We start from the raw sequence: 23,155 nt of genomic DNA on the forward strand, positions 1-23,155 counted from the left end.
GGGGGTGGGGGGCCCCTGTTTGAACACAGTAGCACAGCAGGGAAGATCACTGTACTAACATCAGATAGTACAGCGGCTCCTCCTGAGCTGTCAGGTTTTTTTTTTTCATTAAACCCACTGGACTTAAGCCTGGTACACACTATAATAAATGACCATACATGTAAACATGTCATAAAGACAAAGAGCCAGTGAAAAATAAATCCTTGAACAAAAATATAAATAATGCAAAAAAGTCCAATAAAATAGAATATGGATAGTAAAACTTTTTATAAAATGTGCACTACAGAAATGCTCTGTTTCATAAAGTGCTTTATTGAGATGACACCACGGTGTTTCAACAATTTCCAACTTGTGCTCCTTTCACCAGGGGAAGTGCAAGCTCACCTTCATTATAGACCCAAAAGGGGTCAATAAAGCATAAAAGTGTTGTTGGAACAAACTCCGATGGTCCGGGTTCCCGTAAGACCCATGGGATTCCGTCTCCAAAATGGCTCCACACAGCTCACAAGTAGGTCATAGGCAATAAACAGAAAAGACAGCCTCCAATAGTGCAGTATCCGGGTTAATAAGCACAACAAACTACACAGATCACACTTCATAAAATGCACTAACATTTATTTGGTCAAGAACAAGCATGTAATAAAATCAAGTATCTCACACTATCTGGTGAAAAATCCAGCTGCCAGGCTCAACCTCATAACCTTGAAGGTACTTGCACACCTGGAGCTCTAGGTGAAAGGTTCTACTCACAATGTCCAAAGACAGTTTCCCAGTTAGCTCCCCTGCAACACTCTTCAGTCAAAGGGTTCTCTAGAAAGTGTCCTCCGACAAATTTATTTAACCACTTCCCGCCCAAGGACGTCATATGACGTAATGGACTTTGAATGGAAATATCTGAATGATGGATGCAGCTGCAGGCATTCGGATATCATTTTCTGCCGGCGATAACCTGTCACGTCAAAAACAATCATATCGGCTTGAGGGCGTCCCCTCCCAGCACCCTCCATTGCTTCTGAATATTCTTCCAGAAGCTGGCAGACACAAGCAACCACCAGGCTTAGGAATAGACCTAAAAAAAATGAAATGCTACTCAGGTGGGTACAGCAAAGGCAAAAACTAAATTCAGCCAGCCTAGGGCAGGGGATTCTACACCTATGCATCAGTTTGGACATCCCCTGAGCACAAATTGCAGCGGCAACAAACTACATACATTTGGAAAAGCTTTTACAGGTTACCACTTTAGATTTACAGAGGAGGTCTACTGCTAAAATTATTACCCTTGGTCTGACCTTCACGGTGATACCTCACATGCATGGTACAATTGCTGTTAAGATATGACACCAGACCGACGCTTGCGTTCGCCTTTGCGCATAAGCACGGGGGTACAGGGGTGCTTATTTTTTTTTTTTGACTATTATTATTTATTTTGCTTTTTTATTAAATTTTTAAACTGTTTCTTTCAGGTTTTTGGGTTTTTTTTTTAATCATTTTTATTGTTATCTCAGGGAATGTAAATATCCCCTATGATAGCAATAGTTAGTGACAGGTACTCCTTTTTTTTTTTTTTTTTTTTTTTTTTTTTTTAATTGGGTCTTTTAGACTCCTAGATCTCTCTGCCCTCAAAAAATCTGACCACACCAAGATCGGTGTGATAAAATGCTTTTCCAATTTCCCAATGGTGCTGTTTATATCTGGCGAAACCTAAGTAATGAAATGCTCGTAGCTACCGGTCTCTTAGGCCATAGAAATGATTAGAGCCATTCTGGTCTCTGATCAGCTCTATGGTCAGCTGGCAGAACCACCGGCTGCATTCTCGGGTTCCCTGTTAGGGCAGAAGAGCCAGAGAAAACCATGGAAGACAGTGGGGGGGGGGGGGGGAATGTTCCCTCCCACTGCTTGTAAAAGCAGTCTAGAGGATAATTAGCCACTAGGATTGCTTTTACATGAAAGCCGACTGAAAAGAATGACCCCAAGATGATACCTAAACCTGCAGGCATCATTATGGTATAACCAAAGTCCAGTAACATACCAGTACGTCGCTGGTCCTTGTTGGGCATACATTGTAATGTTCTTTCTTTTGTTATATCAGGGGACACATAGCCATATAAATTACTATGTGGGTTATATCGGACCGTCAGGTGCTGGACACTGGCATGCCCTGTAAGGCGTGTACTTCCCCCATATAACCCCTCCCATTACTGGGAGTCCTCAGTTTTTTTGCCAGTGTCTAATGCCGCGTGTGTATGCTCCATTGGAATTTAGCTGTCCGAATTTCCGCCAGCCAAATATTGATGGCATGTTCTCAATTTTCCAGGCTGAAAAACTTTTTATCGGTAATTCCGATCGTGTGTATGCAATTCCGACACGCCAAAAATCACGCATGCTCAGATTCAACTACGAGACAGAAGCTATTGGCTACTGGCTATTGAACTTCCTTTTTCTAGTCACGTCGTACGTGTTGTACGTCACCGCATTATAAATGATCGGAATTTGATGTGACCGTGTGTAGGCAAGACAGCTTGAGCCGAATTCCGTCAGGAAAACCATCAGAGCTTTTTCCGACGAGAATTCCGATCGTGTGTATGCGCCATAAGGTGTTGGGCACGAGTAAAGATGTGCTGCGCTGAGCTCCACAGGCAGTAATCCTTTGATGAGAGCCAGCCATGCTGACCGGATCCGTTCTGATGTCTTGTAATGGACTAAATTAATGCTACTCGGGCCTCGTAATCCGAAGAAACTAGGTTTTGCTTGCGAATGCTTCTCTTTGAGAGCTGGGCCCTGGGAACCAGTACTTTTTGGTAGTGAGGCCATAAAGTTTTACTGGCAGGGTGCTGCCGCAGGTCCACAATTGTGGGTTACCTGAGAGTTCCCCGGTTCCTGAAGGTTTCCTTTAAGGTCTCTGAGCCTACCGTGGAGGGTGATGATAGGATCAGAGTTCTAGCTTAAGTTATGACTTAACATTATTTGTACAAAATTGCTGTGTTAAGAGATAGGTATTGTGAAAAGTGTAAAGTCACTCAGACTACGCCCATCTGCTGACCACACGATGGGGAAAGGCTGTTTTTTTCCTTATTATGGTATTTTTGTGTATGACTCGTCAATTTTTAGTGTATAAGAACTGTCAAACAATAAACGTCTGGGGCCATTCAGCTTGGATTTGAGCTACAGAAAGGTCTACTGTATTTCATTTCTATCAGAAGCATAAGATTTGAACTCAGCATTACAAAGAGGAAAAGCAATTGGTTTGAGAATTGCACTTAACAATTTTGGCGCCCGAACATGGACTCATCAATGATCCTACTAGAGGTGGACGAACAGAGCTGACGGAACCATAACACTAGGGCACTTCGGGAACCACAGACCACGAAGCCTGGCCAGGTAAGAGAAAGCCTTTATTTCTCTTTATACTCTGAGCTTCCCTAATTTGTGCCTTTAGTCAGTTCTGTCAGAAACGGGTCTCCACGCAGCATATTAACTGCAACCTCTGTAGGGGTGAGTCTTGAACTATTATAAGTAATACCTTTGTTTTGCTGATAATTTGTTGTCTGTCCATGTTGGGTGAAAGAATGAGCCATGTTTAGGATGGTATGAATTAGAAGGAGGATTGCCTTAGTAGGCAAGTGAAAGCGCCCTTTCGGGGGGTCAACCTTCACATCTAAGTCATAAACCATAAGACTGGTTGAAAGTATAAGCCCTGTCTGCTCCATAAAGCAGGGATAAGAGTGCACAAGAGGGATCCCAGATACGGGGGGGAATAAGGTCTCCATAAGCCCGGAGATCTAGTCGGATACCTGGCCACTTAAAGGAATGCTTGTATATGTTGTAGCCGCCATTCTGGTTATAATATTTGTAAGTTGGCTAGCATATAAAGTAATTCGATTTCAGAAATCTCATCCCGGGGAGGTTTTTAGTATTCTAGCATCCTAGGAGGAAGGCAACGAGGAACTGTTGTAGGGTCCCGCATACACACTTTTAAATTTTTTTATTTTGGGACATATAACAGTGTCCCACACGCTACCTAGGCACGGACTGTTAGAATGGGTCAGAGGTACACAAAACCCCGCCAAGAAACTGTGGCCCACGGTGCCACAGATAATTAAGAACATACTGTATATGGGACAGATGAAGCACGAAATTTAAAAACCATACTTCATAAATTCAAAGTAAAAGGAGCAGCGGGTTTAGACCCAGACGTGTGGAAGGAAATAAAAAGGGACAGACAAGGAGAGGTGTTAGAGAAGCAATGGATGCGTCAGGTTCAGTGCTTAATTAAGGTCTTCAATAGAGCAAAAGAGGAGGGGTGGAAATATAACCCAGATTGTGATGGTTGGGACATGAAGGATAGAAGAACAAAAAATGCTGAGGCTCTGGTTGACCCCAGCTCAGCCATTCCACCCCCATACACTGACATAGAACATAAACCACATAAGATATATCCTTCACTCCAAGGCAGGGGATGGGTTTGTCAGGTTTGTGGAACACAAAACCCAGAATGGGTAATAGAATGTGTGCATTGTGGGGCACAAAAACCTCATCCAGAAACTGTAGCCCCTGTACGCACTGATACACACATTGTACAGGTAAATAATCCGGAATTTGGACAAATAGCCCATCCAAATGCCCCACCTACTGTTACTCGTAGGATGCAGATAAGGACCTGGGCACCACGGACACCAGACGCCCTTATGGCACTAATACAGAATGCCCCAGACCCAGTAGCGAGACCAGCAGCGTTTTGTAGATTTGTAAGACAGTTGATGGATACACATTATGCAACATGGCAAGACGGGGAAGATTTGTGTAGACATAAAATGACTCCCACTCTGTTTCAGCAATTTGTGACAGAAATAGGTCCGCACCGACCTATAGACCGGTTTGACGCAGACGGCAACCAACAGGCAGGACACGTCAGACACATAGATTCAAGGGCCCCATTTGTTGTTAGGTTGGAAGCTTTCTGTACGGCAAAACAAATAGAGAGAGGGTCCATATCACCCATGAAACAAACTCCAGGACAGACAGTATCAGACTTTTACTTGTCTATGGAAAGTATGATGGCAGATGAAGGATTGGATTTGGCTCAGCCAACTACGATCCGAGCCTTCAATAGACAATAGCCTGTACACCCGAGTGGAGAGCAACTAGAGATAGAGGAACATTGTTGCAAAAAGCACAGGGAATAGAGGCTGACCTGGTAGAGACAAAAACCCGAAGACACCCTACTGTTAATGCCATAACCACCCCACAAGATAGGGAATATGGACAGTATCGCAAACCTTTGACTTGTCACTACTGCAACAAAATTGGCCACGTGAAACGTCATTGTAGGAAAAGAATGAGAGATGAGGGAGACGACTTTTCATCTCCAGCCAGGTTTGACACTAGATATGGATCTAGGCAGGCCTCCGGACCTCCTAATCAATCGGAGGATCAGAGGGCATGACTCGCTCCTGTCTTAGGAAAATCACATACAAAAATGTTACACATCCCAATACAAATAGACAATAAAAACATCTCATGTTTAGTGGACAGTGGAGCTTCGCGCAGCCTGCTTTTAGACTCGGTGATACGGCCCGGTCAGGAGTCCACTGGAACAGTATTAATTACAGGGTATGATGGAATTTTATCTGACGCTCCCCTGACAAAGCCCCTACAGGTTAAAGTTGGAAATAGGATTTTTCTTTCTCGGTTTTTAATATCACGGGGAGCACCAACAAATCTGCTGGGAGCAGATATTTTACAAAAATTGTGAGCCAATATTGCATATCATACAGATGGTACAGTAACATTAACGATAGATGAGGAACAACACCTCGACACGTGTAATGTGATTCAATATTTTGAGGAGGAACCCGAAATTCCGTGTCACCCTCCTCCAGATATATATCAGGCTCTGCAGACACTCCCAGAAGATTTGTGGGAAAGTCATCAAGCAGATGTTGGTTTACTACCTGTTTCCCCAGTTAAATTGCAGTTGATTCCAGGTGCCGTCCTACCCCAGCTGAAACAATATCCCCTTAGTGCGCCGCAAGAAGCAGCTATAGCAACACAAATACAATCTCTGCTTAAAGCGGGGGCATTGAAGGAAGTAAAATCACCCGCTAATACTCCCTTGTATCCAGTAAAAAAGAAGCCCGGCACTGACAGTCAAGTCAAATATAGAATGGTACAGGACTTGCGGGCAGTGAATAAAATCTTGGCACCCATGACACCTTTAGTATCAAACCCCCACACACTGTTGTCACAGGTGCCATCCACCAGTACGCATTTTTCGGTAATAGACTCTTGTGTATTGCTACAATATGTGGATGACCTATTGCTATGCTGTCCAGATAGGGAAACATGTCTCCATTTCACTTTGGCACTTTTGCAATTTTTGGCAAAAAAGGGTTGCAAGGTTAACAGGAAAAAGTTACAAGTGTGTCAAGAAAAAGTTGTCTTCTTAGGACATTGCATATCACAAGGAACAAGACATCTCACAGACGAGAGAGTAAAGGCGATAAAGGGAATTTTACCCCCACGAAATTTCAAACAATTGCATATGTTTCTGGGTATCGTGTCATATTGTAGACAATGGATACCCCACGCTAGCTCTTTGATGCAGCCATTATACGATTGTTTGAAAATTGTACCGTATATGCTTACAGAAGTAGCTTATGAGTCGTTTGTCACTTTGAAACAGTTGTTGATTTCTGCACCGGCTCTAGGTATCCTAGATTATACAAAGACATTCCATCTATACATTGCTGAGATCACCGGACATGCAACAGGAATTTTGACACAGTCACACATAAAACAAAGGCCCGTTGCTTACTTCTCAGCAGCACTAGATCCGGTGTCCAGAGGTTCACCGTCCTGTGTACGGGCGGTAGCAGCAGTGTCAATAATTATAGATAAGTCATCAGAAATTGTTCTAGACAATCCAGTTGTAGTGCACACCACACATGACATACATGCAATCTTGTCTCAAGTACAGCCCAAACACATTTCAATGGCTAGGCAACTAAGGTTACAGTGTACTTTACTTTTACCTCCAAATGTTACTTTTCAGCGCTGTACAACTTTAAATTTGGCCACCTTTTTGCCTCTTCAGTCACCAGATTTGACAAGGGGGAATAAGTAGGAAGGAGATGAGGAAACTGACACTCTTCTGTTTAAAGAGATAGTTGAGCACGACTGTTTTCAGCTCATGGAACAAGAGACAATGGGGTTCCCTCATGTTATAGATACACCAATTTTAGATGCTGAGCACACTTTGTATATAGATGGCAGCAGATTTGCTGATGATAAAGGAAGATATCACACAGGATATGCAGTAGTAACTGATACACAGGTGATTGAAGCACAGCCCTTACCAGCCCACATGTCAGCACAGGAAGCAGAATTAAAAGCTTTAGAACAAGCCTTAGAATATTTGCAAGGACAAGAAGGAAATATTTACACTGACTCTGCCTACGCTTACGGCGTAGCACACGATTTCGGCCATATATGGAGAGCTCAAGGGTATCTGACAGCAGCAGGTACACCAGTAAAGCATGCGGAAGGAATAAAACGGGTTTTGACACATCTTCAAAAAGTTAAAAGGGTAGCCATCTTGAAGATAGCGGCACACACAAGTGCAAAGACAAGGGAAGCAAAAGGAAATGCCTTTGCAGATTTAACTGCGAAACAGGCAGCCCAGAAAGAGATGTACCCTGAGACAGTGGCAGTGGCAGAGGTAAGAACAGTAAAGCCTTCATGGCAACAGTTGAGCAAGCTACAGGAGCAAGCGGCGGACAGTGAAAGAGACAAGTGGGTAAGGATGGGAGCCCAAATTGACCCTGACAATGTATGGAGGGCAGGAGGTAAAGTATGCCTACCGGCGTCTCTGTACCCAGCCATGGCCACGGCAATCCACCTACCTACCCATGTCAGTTCCAATTCCATGTATAGAATTGTGAACCAAGGATGGCTTGCACCAGGATTCAGTAGTATGGCCAAAAACTACTGTGCAGCATGCCAAATCTGTCTCCTGAATAATCCAGGACAAAAGGTAAAAACGCCACGAAAACACCAAGCTCGGGCCCAGTACCCCTTTCAAAGGCTGCAAATTGACTACATACAGTTGCCAAAAAGTGGCCCCTTTGAATCTGTACTTGTGTGCATCGATTTATTTTCAGGCTGGCCAGAGGGCTATTCGGTAAAATCAGCCACGGCAAAAGCCACGGCTAAGAAACTGATCACTGAATTAATACCAAGGTTTGGATTACCTGAAACAATAGAATCAGATAGGGGGACACACTTTACAGGTGAAGTAATGCAGAATGTGATGACCATGTTAGGGGTTCAGCAAAGTTTCCACACCCCTTATCACCCACAGAGTTCAGGATCAGTGGAAAGAGTAAATGGGACAATAAAGCTAAAAATACAGAAAGCCATGCAAGAGTTAAACAAGCCATGGCCAGAATGCCTGCCTTTGGCTTTGTTCTCCATAAGATATACCCCAACAGGAAAAACGGGGTTGTCTCCATATGAGATACTTTTTGGGAATGCACCTAGATTAGGTTTATACTTTCCACAGAGTATGCAATTGCAATGTGATAGTTTGACTGCATATATGATACAATTACAACAGCATCTAACCAAGATCCACAAGAATGTGTGTTCTTCCCTTCCAGATCCCAACTCTATAGCAGGTACTCATTCGCTGAGCCCCGGAGATTGGGTCTATGTAAAGAAACATACCAGAAAAGCTTTAGAGCCACGGTTTGAAGGACCATACCAAGTACTGCTGACCACTCCCACATCGGTCAAGTTGGAGGGAAAAGCAGCCTGGATCCACGCATCACACTGCAAAAAGAGTCCTGAACCGAGAGAAACAGAATGACGATCTTTCTAACTATGATAATAGTGCTTGAATGTTTTCAAATGTTTGTTTACACATGGACTCCCGGTATCAATGTAACAGTTCATGAAAACAGTACTGATCTTAGATGGATAAATCAGGATAAGAGTATAACGCAATATCCTTACTATGAATGGTATACTGTGGGAAATTTCACGGTGTCAGGGAAGGAGGGTCCTTTTTACATGATGCAGAATGTGGATTCACCAGTAGTGTGGATAAAAACTAAGTCACAAGCACAAGTTAACATAACTTTCCATTGGAGGGACAATTTAACATGGCCCTTAAATAACACACCACATAAATGTCATAAGTTAGGTCCATCTGAAACATGGAGGGAAGTATTTGACAAAACACGAATGTTACTTTTTACCCCAGATTCCCAAACCTACAGGAGCCTACAGAGGGGAAAGGGTCCCAGACCAGTAAGTGGAAGTGAACAATTCAATCTAACAGGTTCTATTAGTACAAATCAATCTGCAACTTATATTTGTGCAGCATGGTATTTTGTACCAATAAGGAAATCAGGTAAAACAACAGGAGGATATATACAATGGCAACATTATGGTTTCGATATAAAGATAGAGGACACTCTACCTACCATCTTTGAATCCTCTGTATTAACTCCTATTCCTAAATCTTGCATAAATGTTTCGGTATCACAACAGAAAACAAAAATCAAATTTAATGTAACTTTTCCCCAGCTACCAGAGTGTAGGTATCGACGAGAATGGTATGATACAGTTCTGGGAGCTGCAGGAACCGGAATGGGAGTAATGAATGGGATACAGATGGAAATTATACAAAATAAGTGGAAACGTGCAGGAAGTCACATAGCTGATAGTTTAATAATCACAAGCAAATGGTTACCTACAACATTTGAAACACAAATTAGCCAGGTGTAGTTAACTAAATATCTCAATATTATGGTTAATCACACAGCACTAGCTAGTTTGGAGTTGTGGAAAGCAAATCAGAAGTTCATAAACATTACTCAATGTGCTTTCTCTACACTATCTTATCACATTCAAATTAATAGAGCTCGAGATGAGCTACGATTGGGGAATTATCACACTTGGATGAACTATTTCAAGGGTTTAAATTTAGAAAGTACATGGTTTGAAATACCAGGAAAAGAAGTTGAATGTGAGGAAAGATGGTGTGCTGGAAGATTTGATGTATATAAAGTAGAAAGGATTGAGGTAATGTGTAAGTTAATAGTAATGCCACTCCTGATAGGGAAGGATCTACCTGAATTTTGGTATCCTGAGATCTATGGACATTATGTAGATACACAAAACATGACTCATGATCTAAGTCTATGTACTAAAACTAATAAGGGAATAGTTTGTGGAAGAAGTTCTCCAGTCTATGAACCTTGCTTATTGAAACATCAATCTAATATATGTAAGTTTCAGAGACTACCAGTAAGTGTAGGAAACAGATTTATGGAGCTAGGACCACAGCATATTTGTTTAGTTACAAATGATCAGGAAACTATGGAAAGTTTAAATAAAACGCTCCTTATTCAGGATGTGTAAAGAATGTTAAAATGCTTAAATGGCAGAATGAAACTTTCCTTTTTGAACCAGATGCACATAGAATATTTAATCAAGATGGACGGTAGATAATCTTACTGATACTACCCCTTTCATAATATCATTAGAGCCCTTACAACAAATCTTAAGAGAGTCCGAAATACTTAGAAAACACATAGAGACACAGGAACATACCCTTCAAAATAATCTAATATCTGCAGTTATAGATAAAGGAAAATTAATACATTTATCCTCACAGATAAGAGATGAAACTACCCACCCTTGGTACAATGTTTTCAGTGGATGGTCCCCTACCGCCACTACTATACTTAATTGGATGTTGAGTCCTATACTAATACTTATGTTTGCTTTTGCTATAATGACAATTATTAATTGTTGTATATACAAGAGAATTCAAAAGAAAGTTAAAAGAATGAATAGGGGTGCACTATAGAACTCTGAGTTTGAGATTATGAGTTGACGTCACCCTTCTCTTAGATTCTCTTTGCTTTTGAGATGCTGATATGGAACTGGGGGATGAGGACATTGTTCTCCTCTGACAACCCGCGGTCAGGGATAGTACTCAGGAAAGTATTGGCTATAACTTATGAGTAAGGACCCAGAGTTGGGAGAAGGATGATGTCAAAGGGGGAAAATGATAGGATCAGAGTTCTAGCTTAAGTTATGACTTGACATTATTTGTACAAAATTGCTGTGTTAAGAGATAGGTATTGTGAAAAGTGTAAAGTCACTCAGACTACGCCCATCTGCTGACCACACGAAGGGGAAAGGCTGTTTTTTTCCTTATTATGGTATTTTTGTGTATGACTCGTCAATTTTGAGTGTATAAGAACTGTCAAACAATAAATGTCTGGGGCCATTCAGCTTGGATTTGAGCTACAGAAAAGGTCTCCTGTACTTCATTTCTATCAGAAGCATAAGATTTGAACTCAGCATTACAAAGAGGAAAAGCAATTGGTTTGAGAATTGCACTTAACACAGACTTAATCCCATGATCGTAACAAATCTGCATGGAAGTTATTTAACTTTTTATTTATTATTTTTTTATTATTTACATGTGGAGAGATCCCTTATATACACGGTTGGATTTTGGAGATTATTTTTAAGCCATTTGGTGGGGTTTAAAGTGTCTTGAGCCAAACACGAGAGTGTGAGGCATATCGAGCTGGCGAGTGCATTGTCTGAAGGGAGCGGAATTACTTGCACAGAGGTTTGGGGGATGATTAGAAGGATACTGCACTGAAAATTACCACATTGGATTCTTCATATGGGCTTTTGAATATTAAGCTTACTTGTTTTCACTTGCCACAGGGTGATAATAATATTTTAAGCACATTCATTTTTGTTCACTGTCCATATGTAATTTTTGTTATAAAGTTTATTTGGTTTTCACTTGTCATAGGGTGAAACATTTGAAGCACACTTTTCATTAGGATAGGCCATGATTGTTGTAACTATAGCATTATAATTTCAGCCCCACTATTTTTCTCACTATTTAATTTTAATAGGGGTAAACTACTACATACATATTTAATCATTCAAGATGCAGCTTTAGTTATTAGAGTTAACTTATCCTGGAGCACAGTGGTGGGACATCAAGTGTGGGTGTGTTGAAATTGTTGACCATCAGTTGAAAACTTTTTATTACATTGATTACATAAAAAAAAATTATACTACGCATTTGCAAAACATAAACACTACGCATTGCAGGCTCAAAGCAGAACTTTGCATCTCTGGTTTCATAAGTGATTATTATTTTTTCTCCCTCTAGGGAGCTATTCAAAGCACACTCTTTAGCTTTACAACTAGACATCCTGCTGGCTAAAGAATAAGTCATAAGCTATCCTTTTGGCTTTGAAGGACATCTTGTGGTGTATTTATAGAATGTAGCTGATATCACATTCTGATATTTGTATATGCAGAGACAGCTTAACGTGGAGTTCCACCCAAAAGTGGAAGTTCCATTTTAAGAACTCCTCATCCCCTTACATACAACATTTGGCATGTAATTTTTTCGAGGGGGGAGTGGGTACCTAGTTTTGATAGTTAGCCAGCTCCCATTTCCACTTGGGCCACCTAGGCAACTCGTTTGGAAGTTCTACTCTCTCCCTCCCTTCCTGAAATCTTCTGTGAGACCTCACAGGTCCCAGAAAATGCCCGGCCATTGAGGAGGTGCAGCACGACTTGCACATGCGCAGTGCGCACCTGGCTGTGAAGCTGCACGCTGTCACACCCATGTTGCCGGCACCAGGGAGAGGCGAGAGCGGTGAGCGAGGGTTCGGGCGCCCGCATCGCTGGAACGCAGGACAGGTGAGTGTGTGTTTATTAAAAGTCAGCAGCTACAGTTTTTGTAGCTGCTGACTTATAATAAACTTAAAAACGACTGGAACTCTGCTTCAAGTCTTAGTTGCATAGTATTTTTTAACACTCTTGCTCAGAAAATAATTAACAAAAGATGCTAAACATATTATAAGCAAAGCTAAACTCCAGGCACACAATAAATGCACAATTAAAAAACATTTTGTTTTTTTAAATACTATATGTAGCCAGGTGCTTGGCTAAGAATGAGAGTGAGAGGAACACTTGCTGCAGCTGCAGCTGCTCTCTGTAGCTGCTGCTCTGTGGTGCTGGACTGTTTAACAGCTGTTTCAGCAAGAGGAGGGAGCTACTGAGCCGGAAGAGTACAATACACAGAGTCAGGCAGCACTGCACTATGGGAACTGTGGTGCAGGAGAGAGACACTCTACTGTAAACAAGAGGTTTTGAACTGCATTTTTCAGAGGGGAGATTGCCTGGATGAGGGGAAAGAGCTGTGGTTTCTCAGGATGTAAAGGACACAGTTTCCTTTTGCTGTGGGGGAGACTGCAGGGTGCACATTTTTGACAAGTGTGCAACATCACTATTGGCAGCCTGAGCGGGATACAGAGTGCTGAGTTCAGGGGTACTGACAGTCAGAGTCACAGTGACTCCTTCTCCAGATGATCTCAGTGGAGCAATCTACAGCAAACCAGGGTGTGTTAGCTGTCACTGGGCAGGCATGACAAGACCTCCATCCAAATCTCTGGTGGCGATCGCAGCTGCACAGAGCGGGGAGTCCCTTCCACCCCTAACTCCTCCTCTGAGGACACCCCCCAGCCTGACTCCAGAACACACAGCCAGTGCACACAACAGTGCTTCCTGACAGCGGGGCCCACCTCATCCTTGCATGCATGGGAATCCGCCTACTGCTCCGCCTTCCTCTGCGTCATTGGCTCCGCTCTGACAGCGGCACACACACATCACCCCACCTGCCTTCTGTTCTGTCCCACTGCCTAAAACGCATGTGGGGAAGGTAAAGCAGGCAGTCTCTGAATGAGCTGCCAGCCAGATATAACATCCAAGCAGGGCAGAAGTGGCCCATGGGCCAGGGTTTTGGAGACCCCTGATCTAAAACAAAGCTATTAGACAGTAGGGTGAGCGTGAGATCTATGGCCGGCTTTTTATAACTACTGTAAGGGCTATCTAGGTTCTAGTTGGAGCTTTAAATGTTTTTTAGCATGGGATTTCTAGTACTTAAATGACAAATTCATAAATGATATAGCTCCCATACCCATAACCCTGTAAACTACACTTAGCTGGACTCCACCCCCAACACACCCAAGTGCCTACTTACTTTCTCCATTATGATAACATCCCTTCTAGTATAAAGAATAGCGTGTGGCTTGCTGTGCCTGCACACTAACATTCCATAGAATTAAATGGGATGTATTCTTACTGAGTGGGTAGCCTAGCACAATATTTTTAACAGCCAGAATGTAAAGAATGCAGGAGGCTGCCATTGTCAAATAAGATCTGTATCCCTCAAGAAAATAATTTTAGCATGAGTACAAAAATCATATTTTTTTTATTCGTTGAGGACGCAGGAAGTTTTTAACGTTTGGGATGTTCAAAAGCAGTCTAACCAAGAAGTGCAACACAGCGAAAGACACTAACAGGCACCAGGAAAACAATAGAGAACTGCGTACTGTCTGACGCTCAAAGAGCCATCTGAGGAACCTTACGCGTAAAACTGGCAAGATAAAGCAGAAAAGTTTACCTAACAGAACTTATGGTGGCCATACACTAGATGAAAAATCATTTGAAAATCTGTCATTTGGACAGTTAGTTCGTTTATCATCTAGTTAATGGGTACAAATCGAAAATTGGTTGTGATGTTTTTGAGCCGAAAAATCGAAGGAAAAGTTTTGAAAACTTTGGCTGAACAGACGATAAATTGAAAGGTTAATGTGTTTCTCGCCCGAACAGTTTGCACTGGGCTTATGTGACAAAATGAACGAAAAACGGATTAACTTATGCCAGTTGAACGATTTATCGCTCAAATTTCGGTCATTACATCATGGCCAAATTGTTTGCTCTCATGACAATGTGTTCGTTTTTCGAAAACTCGTTTGAACGATTTATCGACAGGTGTATGGCTAGCATTAGAGAGCCTGGGAAACAGTTGCTTGATGCAGAACAAGTAGCTTAGAGTTAGACTTATGCCACTTACAGACGATCGGAAATTTGGCCAGCAAAAGTCCGAATAGAGCTTTTGGTCGGAAAATGCGAGAACACATTCTGGAAGCTTATAAAAGCTTTGGCGGTATGGGATGGTTTAATTATGATGAATCTTTCCGTCAAAAGATTGCTATTTACCCTAATCTTAAATGGGGTAACAAGGACGTTGGATTGTGGTTAAACCTAATTATCCCTCAAAAATCTTCCTTTTCCAAACATCAACCACAATCACTTGCTAATTCTCCTAGTTCAGTTTCTGCATATAAAAAAGGTACATGTTTTGCGTATAATGAATCTCAGTGCAAATGGTTGACTTCATGTTGTTATCGACATGAATGTTCCTTTTGTTTCGGAAACCATCTGGTTAACAAGTGTTTTAAAAGATACGCTAGTGCTACCTTCAGGGATCATTCCAAAAGCCTGCACGCCGGTGAGGTTGTCCACAATGCATCATTGGCTACTGCTATACCCAGACAGGGAGAAGGCACAGCTGTTAATTGATGGCTTTTCTGTCGGTTTCAAGCTCCCTGTCTTCGCAGGCCCTGGTTGTCAATTTTCTCAAAATTTGAAATCAGTATTAATTAATGCTGATATTGTTAGGGATAAATTATTTAAAGAAATTTCTGCTAACAGGGAAAAAAAACTCTTATCCATCCCCTGTTATTGAATTTTTAGGTATTAAGAGTAATACATTATTGTTTCAATATGAGCTCCCTTCTTTAAAGATTTCTAGGTTTGAATCTTTAATTGCAACCTTTTTGCATCTTAGAAAACTTTTATTAAAGGAGCTTCAATCTTTTTGGGCCTCCTTGCTTTTGCGACTCGCATTATGCCCATGGGTAGAATATTTTTAAGACGACTATCATTAGCCATGTCTTGTTTTAAATCTCCTTTTTCACACATACGCATCGCTTCTGAAACGAAGGATGACTTATTGGTATGGTATCAATTTTTAATTGACTATAATAGTAGGTAATTTTTCCAGGACGATTTTGTTTTTTCTGCTGATATTGATTTATTCACAGATTCAGCTGGTTCTTGTGGATTTGCAGCTATTTTTCGCACACACTGGTGTGCTGGCAAATGGCCTTCATTTTGGTTTGCTAACAAGGCCACCAAGAACATAGTTTTATTGGAATTGTTTCCTGTAGTGGTTGCATTGGAAATCTGGGGAGATAATTTTTCCAACAAACGCATTATTATTCATACGGATAACAAAGGTGTACTTTTCACTTTAAATTGTCTTTCTTCCAAATCTATGTTTGTTATTAAGCTTTTACATTACTTGGTCCTTCTATGTTTAAAATTGAATATTTGGATTAAAGCCAAATATGTGCCAGGTAAGCAAAATTTTATTACAGATGCCTTATCTCGCTTCCAGATGGCTTGTTTCAGACAGCTTTTACCAGAAGCAGATATGGTTGGATCCCTCTGTCCAAGTCATTTTTGGAACCTGATTTAGCTCCAGTCTTATCGGCTATTAAAATTCAATTGCACCCAAAACATGGACTGACTACTCAATCGCATGGGATAAATGGCTGGCTTTTAATACAGAACTAGGCCTTTCCGTTTTTTTCTCCTACTGAACATTCCATTTTAGCCTTCCTTTGTTCACTTATGCATTTTATTTTTTATTTTAATCATTTTAATAAAATATTGGTTGGGGTTTCCCTTTTTCTGAAATTTTATAATTTACCGGCGTGCAATAGTTTATTTTTTTTCTATCAAACTCTCAAAGGTTTAAGAAAGGTAAGGTTTGCACCTGACGAGCGTAGACCTATTACATTGGATATTGGAGGGGATGGAGGTTATTTGTACCTATAGTAAGACTTTATGGGATGTTTCCCTAGACATTTCTTCTTTAAAATGTGGATGTTTTTCAGATTTGGACTTTTATAAGGAATCCTAGACCCATCACATTTCTTGATAAGACGCGGATAGGTCAGATGTTATGCATATATAAATATTTTTTATTTTTTCAAATATTTTGCACAAGGAAAAAAGTCCCTCTTTCCTTTTGCTTCTAGGATTTTGCTTCTAGGATTTTCCTCCTTCCCATCTCCTTCTGTATAATGCAGGATACATTTGCACCAAAAGGATATATATATATATATATATATATATATATACACATACATACATACATACATACATACAGTGGTGTGAAAAAGTGTTTGCCCCCTTCCTCATTTCCTGTTCCTTTGCATGTTTGTCACACTTAAGTGTTTCGGAACATCAAACCAATTTAAACAATAGTCAAGGACAACACAAGTAAACACAAAATGCAATTTGTAAATGAAGGTGTTTATTATTAAAGGTGAAAAAAAATCCAAACCATCATGGCCCTGTGTGAAAAAGTGATTGCCCCCTAAACCTAATAACTGGTTGGGCCACCCTTAGCAGCAACAACTGCAACCAAGCGTTTGCGATAACGTGCAATGAGGCTTTTAAAGCGTCCTGGAGGAATTTTGGCCCACTCATCTTTGCAGAATTGTCCTAATTCAGGTTGGGCCACCCTTAGCAGCAACAACTGCAACCAAGCGTTTGCGATAACGTGCAATGAGGCTTTTAAAGCGTCCTGGAGGAATTTTGGCCCACTCATCTTTGCAGAATTGTCCTAATTCAGTTACATTAGAGGGTTTTCGAGCATGAACGGTCTTTTTAAGGTCATACCACAACATCTCAATAGGATTCAGGTCAGGACTTTCGCTAGGCCACTCCAAAGTCTTCATTTTGTTTTTCTTCAGCCATTCGGTGGTGGACTTGCTGGTGTGTTTAGGATCATTGTCCTGCTGCAGAACCCAAGTTCGTTTCAGCTTGAGTACACGAACAGATGGTCGGACATTCTCCTTCAGGATCTCTTAGACAGCAGAATTCATAGTTCCTTTTATCACGGCAAGTCTTCCAGGTCCTGAAGCAGCAAAACAGCCCCAGACCATCACACTACCACCACCATATTTTACTGTTGGTATAATGTTCTTTTTATGAAATGCAGTGTTCCTTCTACGCCAGATATACTTGGACACACACCTTCCAAAGAGTTCCACTTTTGTCTCATCGGTCCACAGAATGTTGTCCCAAAAGTCTTGGGGATCATCAAGATGTGTTGTGGAGAAATTGAGACGAGCTTTGATGTTCTTTTTGCTCAGCAGTGTTTTTCTCCTTGGAACTCTGCCATGCAGGCCATTTTTGCCCAGCCTTTTCCTGATGGTGGAGGCATGAACGCTGACCTTAACTGAGGCAAGTGAGGCCTGCAGTTCCTTGGACGTTGTTGTGGGGTCTTTTGTGACCTCTTGGATGAGTCGTCGCTGCGCTCTTGGGGTAATTTTGGGCGGGCGGCCACTCCTGGGAAGGTTCACCACTGTTCCATGTCTTCGCCATTTGTGTATAATGGCTCTCACTGTGGTTCGCTGGATTCCCAAAGCTTTGGAAATGGCTTTATAACCCTTTCCAGACTGATAGATCTCAATTACTTTCTTTCTCAATTGTTCCTGAATTTCTTTGGGTCTCGGCATGATGTGTAGCTTTTAAGGATCTTCTGGTGGACCTTACTGTGTCAAGCAGCTCCTATTTAAGTGATGCCTTGATTGTGAACAGGTGTGGCAATAATCAGGCCTGGGTGTGGCTATAGAAATTGAACTCAGGTGTGGACAACCACAGTTATAGTATGTTTTAACAAGGGGGGCAATCACTTTTTCACACAGGGCCATGATGGTTTGGATTTTTTTTCACCTTTAATAATAAACACCTTCATTTACAAATTGCATTTTGTGTTTACTTGTGTTGTCCTTGACTATTGTTTAAATTGGTTTGATGTTCCGAAACACTTAAGTGTGACAAACATGCAAAGGAACAGGAAATGAGGAAGGGGGCAAACACTTTTTCACACCACTGTACATATATATATATATATATATATATATATATATATATATATAAGTATATTGCATTTTTTTCCAGCTCTTCTTTTTTGCTCCCAGGATTTTTTCCACCTCCTTTTGTATGATGCAAGACATATTTGCAACACAAATATAGAACATCCTACATATTTAACCACTTCAGATCCGCGCTATTGCCAAATGACGGCATTAGCGCGGACCTACATTTTCAGGACTACGTCTATTGACGTCGTCCTGGTTACGAGCGGCCTGCGCGCCCCCTGAGGGGCGCGCGCGGCGCGCTCTGTGATCGGCGAGTCCGTGAGACTCGCCTGATCACCGATCCGTGTAAGGGGTCGATCCCGACCCCTTATCACGTGATCAGCTGTCAGCCAATGACAGCTGATCATGTGATAGAACGGAGCCGGTAATCGGCTATTATTCCTCCTCGCGCTGACAGCGCGAGGAGAGAAAAAAAAAGCCGATCACCGGCGGCCGTGATCGGGACATCAGTCCCGATCACGGCCATCAATACATGTGCCCACCTGCCACCTGCCTGTGCCCACCTGCCTCCCGCAGTGCCATCCTGAAGTAAAATAAAAGAAAAAGTAAGTGCCCCCCGTCAGTGCCCCCTGTCAGTGCCCATAGTGCCCACAGTGCCACCCACAGTGCCACCCACAGTGCCACCCCACAGTGCCACCCACAGTGCCACCCACAGTGCCACCCACAGTGCCACCCAATCTGCCTCAAAGGTGCTGCACCCCAGTGCCGCCCATCAGTGCCCAGCAGTGCCGCCCATCAGTGCCCAGCAGTGCCGCCCATCAGTGCCCAGCAGTGCCACCTATCAGAGCCACCTATCAGTGCCACCTATCAGTGCCCATCAGTCCCATCTATCTGTGGTACCTATCAGTGCCCATCCGTGCCACCCATCCGTGCCACTTATCCGTGCCACCCATCCGTGCCATCTTATCTGTGCCCATCTTTGCCCATCAGTGCCGCCTTATCTGTGCCCATCGGTGCCGCCTTATCTGTGCCTATTAGTGCCGCCTTAACTATGCCTATCAGTGCCCACCAGTGCAGCCCATCAGTGCCCACCAATGCAGCCCATCAGTGCCCACCAATGCAGCCCATCAGTGCCCACCAATGCAGCCTATCAGTGCCGCCTAATCAGCGCACTTCAATGAAGGAGAAAAATGACCCGTTTGCAAAATTTTATAACAAACTATTAAAACATGATTTTTTTTTTTTTTTTTTTTGCATCTTTTTTTGTTTGTTTAGCAAAAAATAAAACTCCGAGCTGTAACTAAATACCACCAAAAGAAAGCTCTATTTGTGGGAAAAAAATGATAAAAATTTCATTTGGGTACAGTGTTGTATGCCCGCGCAATTGTCACTCAAAGTGCATCAGCGCTGAAAGCTGAAAATTGGTCTGGGACTGAGGGGGGTTTAAGTGCCCAGTAAGCAAGTGGTTAAGGAGAATGTCGATTAAAGTGCTAACTCTCTCCTCGTAACATTATTTCTATGTATAAGATGCAGTAGGCATTTTCTTCTATATGAACATCTGATAGAAATGGTCTATTTTCTGATGGTTCCCTAAAAACATATTGCACCCCCAGCTATTAGACGGGAGCTGGGGGCACACTCCCTTTATATTTTCTCTATCCCGTATAAAAAAATTCTATCCCGTACAATATTTTATTCTCAATTTTTTAATCCAATATTTTTTTTTTATTTGCATTTTAGTTTTAACTAAAATTAATTATTAATATGGATTTGTTTTATTTGTACAATTTTTTTATTTTTATTATCATGAGAATTTTTTATGGTCTAGTAATTATTTAATTATGTTTTTATTTAGAGAATATAAACCTGTGCCTTGCTTTAAGGTATAGGTGTTCCATATTTATATGCGGATATCATGTTACTAAATGTAAAATAATATATGGGATGCAGTGTTCCAATTCTTTAACCAACTGTACCTAGAAAGCCTTTATGCTTGAGCAATATGTGGCACATATTTGTCCCCCTAAAAAATAAGGCGGCGATTGGTCCCACACATCCGCATTAGTACAGGGCTATATGGGAATCAAGTACATGCTCGGTTGATCGGACAAACACATAGAATTGGAAGGTTCCCTTGACGAAGATGGCGTGGGTAGATTCCGCACATGCGCAGAACACCACACCCTATATAAGTGGAGAGGTGCACCAACATGGCCGCTCCAGATGACGTCTGTATGACGAAACGCATAGGGCGTGGCCATAGGACGTGACCTCTCTACAGCAAACCTTAGCGGCCAGCGGTGGAATTTAATCATTGCGGTTTTTAAGATTGTTACATGTGAGTAGTTTTCCTTTCACATATAAACTGATTGTATAGACATACTACACCATGGATATTGTTGTCATGGTTATGCATTAGAGTTGTTCTCCTTACCTGTCTGCATGTGTTCATTTCTAGAGACCAGCCGAGCTTCACCTGACTGCTTTTATTTCCTTCCTCTGGAATGGCTCCACCCTAGCCCCTATCAGACTACACTATATTAACCTTTGCACTGCTAGCCTATCCTGCTGATCAACCTTTGTGTATTAGCTTCCTGTTTCCTGTCGTGTGCTCTGCTTCTGATTTCCGTTACCGACCTTGGCGTGTTCTGACCATCCCTGCTTGCCTGTGACCCTGACCTATTGGCGTGTACCCGACTATTCTGTTCTGCTTGTGGCCCCGACCTTGGCTTTGTCCCTCACCATCCCTATCCTCCTGTTACCTACTGTGGGTGTGAGCTGGGGGACCCTGGGGGTCGCGACCTGGAGCCAGTTGCAGCCAAGACCATCTTCACCACTCGAAGCTCTGGTGAACACCAGCTGGCTCTTAGACTCCGCGCCCCGGGGAATCTTACGCTCTTACCCCAGTGGGATCTGTCCCCCGTCTGCAGCCGTCAGCCGTAGGGTCCACAGCCTTGCGGTGCATCCCCAACCCTACGGTGTGCACCTGTCACCTGGGCTCTAGGTGACCTGACAGTTTGATCAGCCATGGACCCGGCTGACGTGCCGCTCCCTGCATTCGATCCATTGCAGGGCATAGTGCGGAGACTCGAGACCCAGGAATCTAATCAGACTCAGGTGATGCGATTCCTCCAGGATCTGGCTTCTCGCTTCGAGCAGCTACAGGCTTCCTTGGGAACCCCGAACCCGCAGCCTCAAGTACAGTCTGCGACTGCACCTATCGCACCAGTCGCATCCACGCATTCATTAGTACTGCCTGCTCCGTCCCGTTTCTCTGGGGACTCCAAGGCCTGCAGGGGCTTCCTCAGCCAATGCACCATTCATTTTGAGCTCCAGCCTCAAAACTTTCTATCCGATCGGGCAAAGGTAGCCTATATCATTTCCCTCCTCTCCGGTGAAGCTTTAGCCTGGGCTGCCCCCCTGTGGGAGAAAAATGATCCAGTGGTTTCCAGCCTGTCCGACTTCTTGAAGCTCTTTCGTAACATTTTTGAGGAGCCAGCTCGGGTTTCTTCTGCGGCTAGTGCCCTTTTACGCCTTCGCCAAGAATCTGGTTCAGTGGGCCAATATGCACTTCAGTTCCGTATCCTTACAGCGGAATTGAGCTGGAACAATGAGGCCCTGGTCGCAACCTTTTTACATGGCCTCTCAGACCGAGTGAAGGACGAATTAGCAGGAAGAGCTATCCCCGCCGGTCTAGACGAAGTCATTTCCTTATGTAATCAAATTGACATTCGCTTCCAGGAGAGGTCCTTAGAAAAAAGACGCCAGCACCTCCCAGGTTCTAGTCAGCCTGAGCTTTTTCCCCGTCGCCCTGTGGAGCATCCTCCGTCTGCTGAGGAGCCCATGCAGCTGGGCCGGACCAGACTAACCCCCGAAGAACGTGCTAGACGCAGAACTCTGGGCTTGTGTCTTTATTGTGGGGGAAAGGGTCATTTTCGTGACTCCTGCTCGCTCCGTCCGGGAAACGCTCGGGTCTAATACATTTGGAAGGTGGAGTATTGGACCCAGAAACATCACCTTCTCGTCTCCTTCTTCCGGTGTTCCTCCATGTAGGCACTTCTCCCCAATCAGTCCTAGCATATCTGGACTCCGGGGCTGCCGGCAATTTTATGGACTGGAGAACTGCCTCTTCTATGAAGCTTACCCTTTCTCCCCTCGCTACTCCACTAGTAGTCTCGGCAATTGATGGCACTGTGTTCCCAGGGGGTCCTATCCGTTTCCAGACGCTACCTATTAGGATGTCGTTAGGGATACTCCACCAGGAGTGGATCTCCTTCCTCATCCTACCCAAGGCC

This window comes from Lithobates pipiens, unplaced genomic scaffold (assembly GCF_037356315.1).
Source record: "Lithobates pipiens isolate NorthernLeopardFrog02 unplaced genomic scaffold, aLitPip1_a1.2 Scaffold_8, whole genome shotgun sequence".
Classification (NCBI taxonomy): Eukaryota; Metazoa; Chordata; class Amphibia; order Anura; family Ranidae; genus Lithobates; species Lithobates pipiens.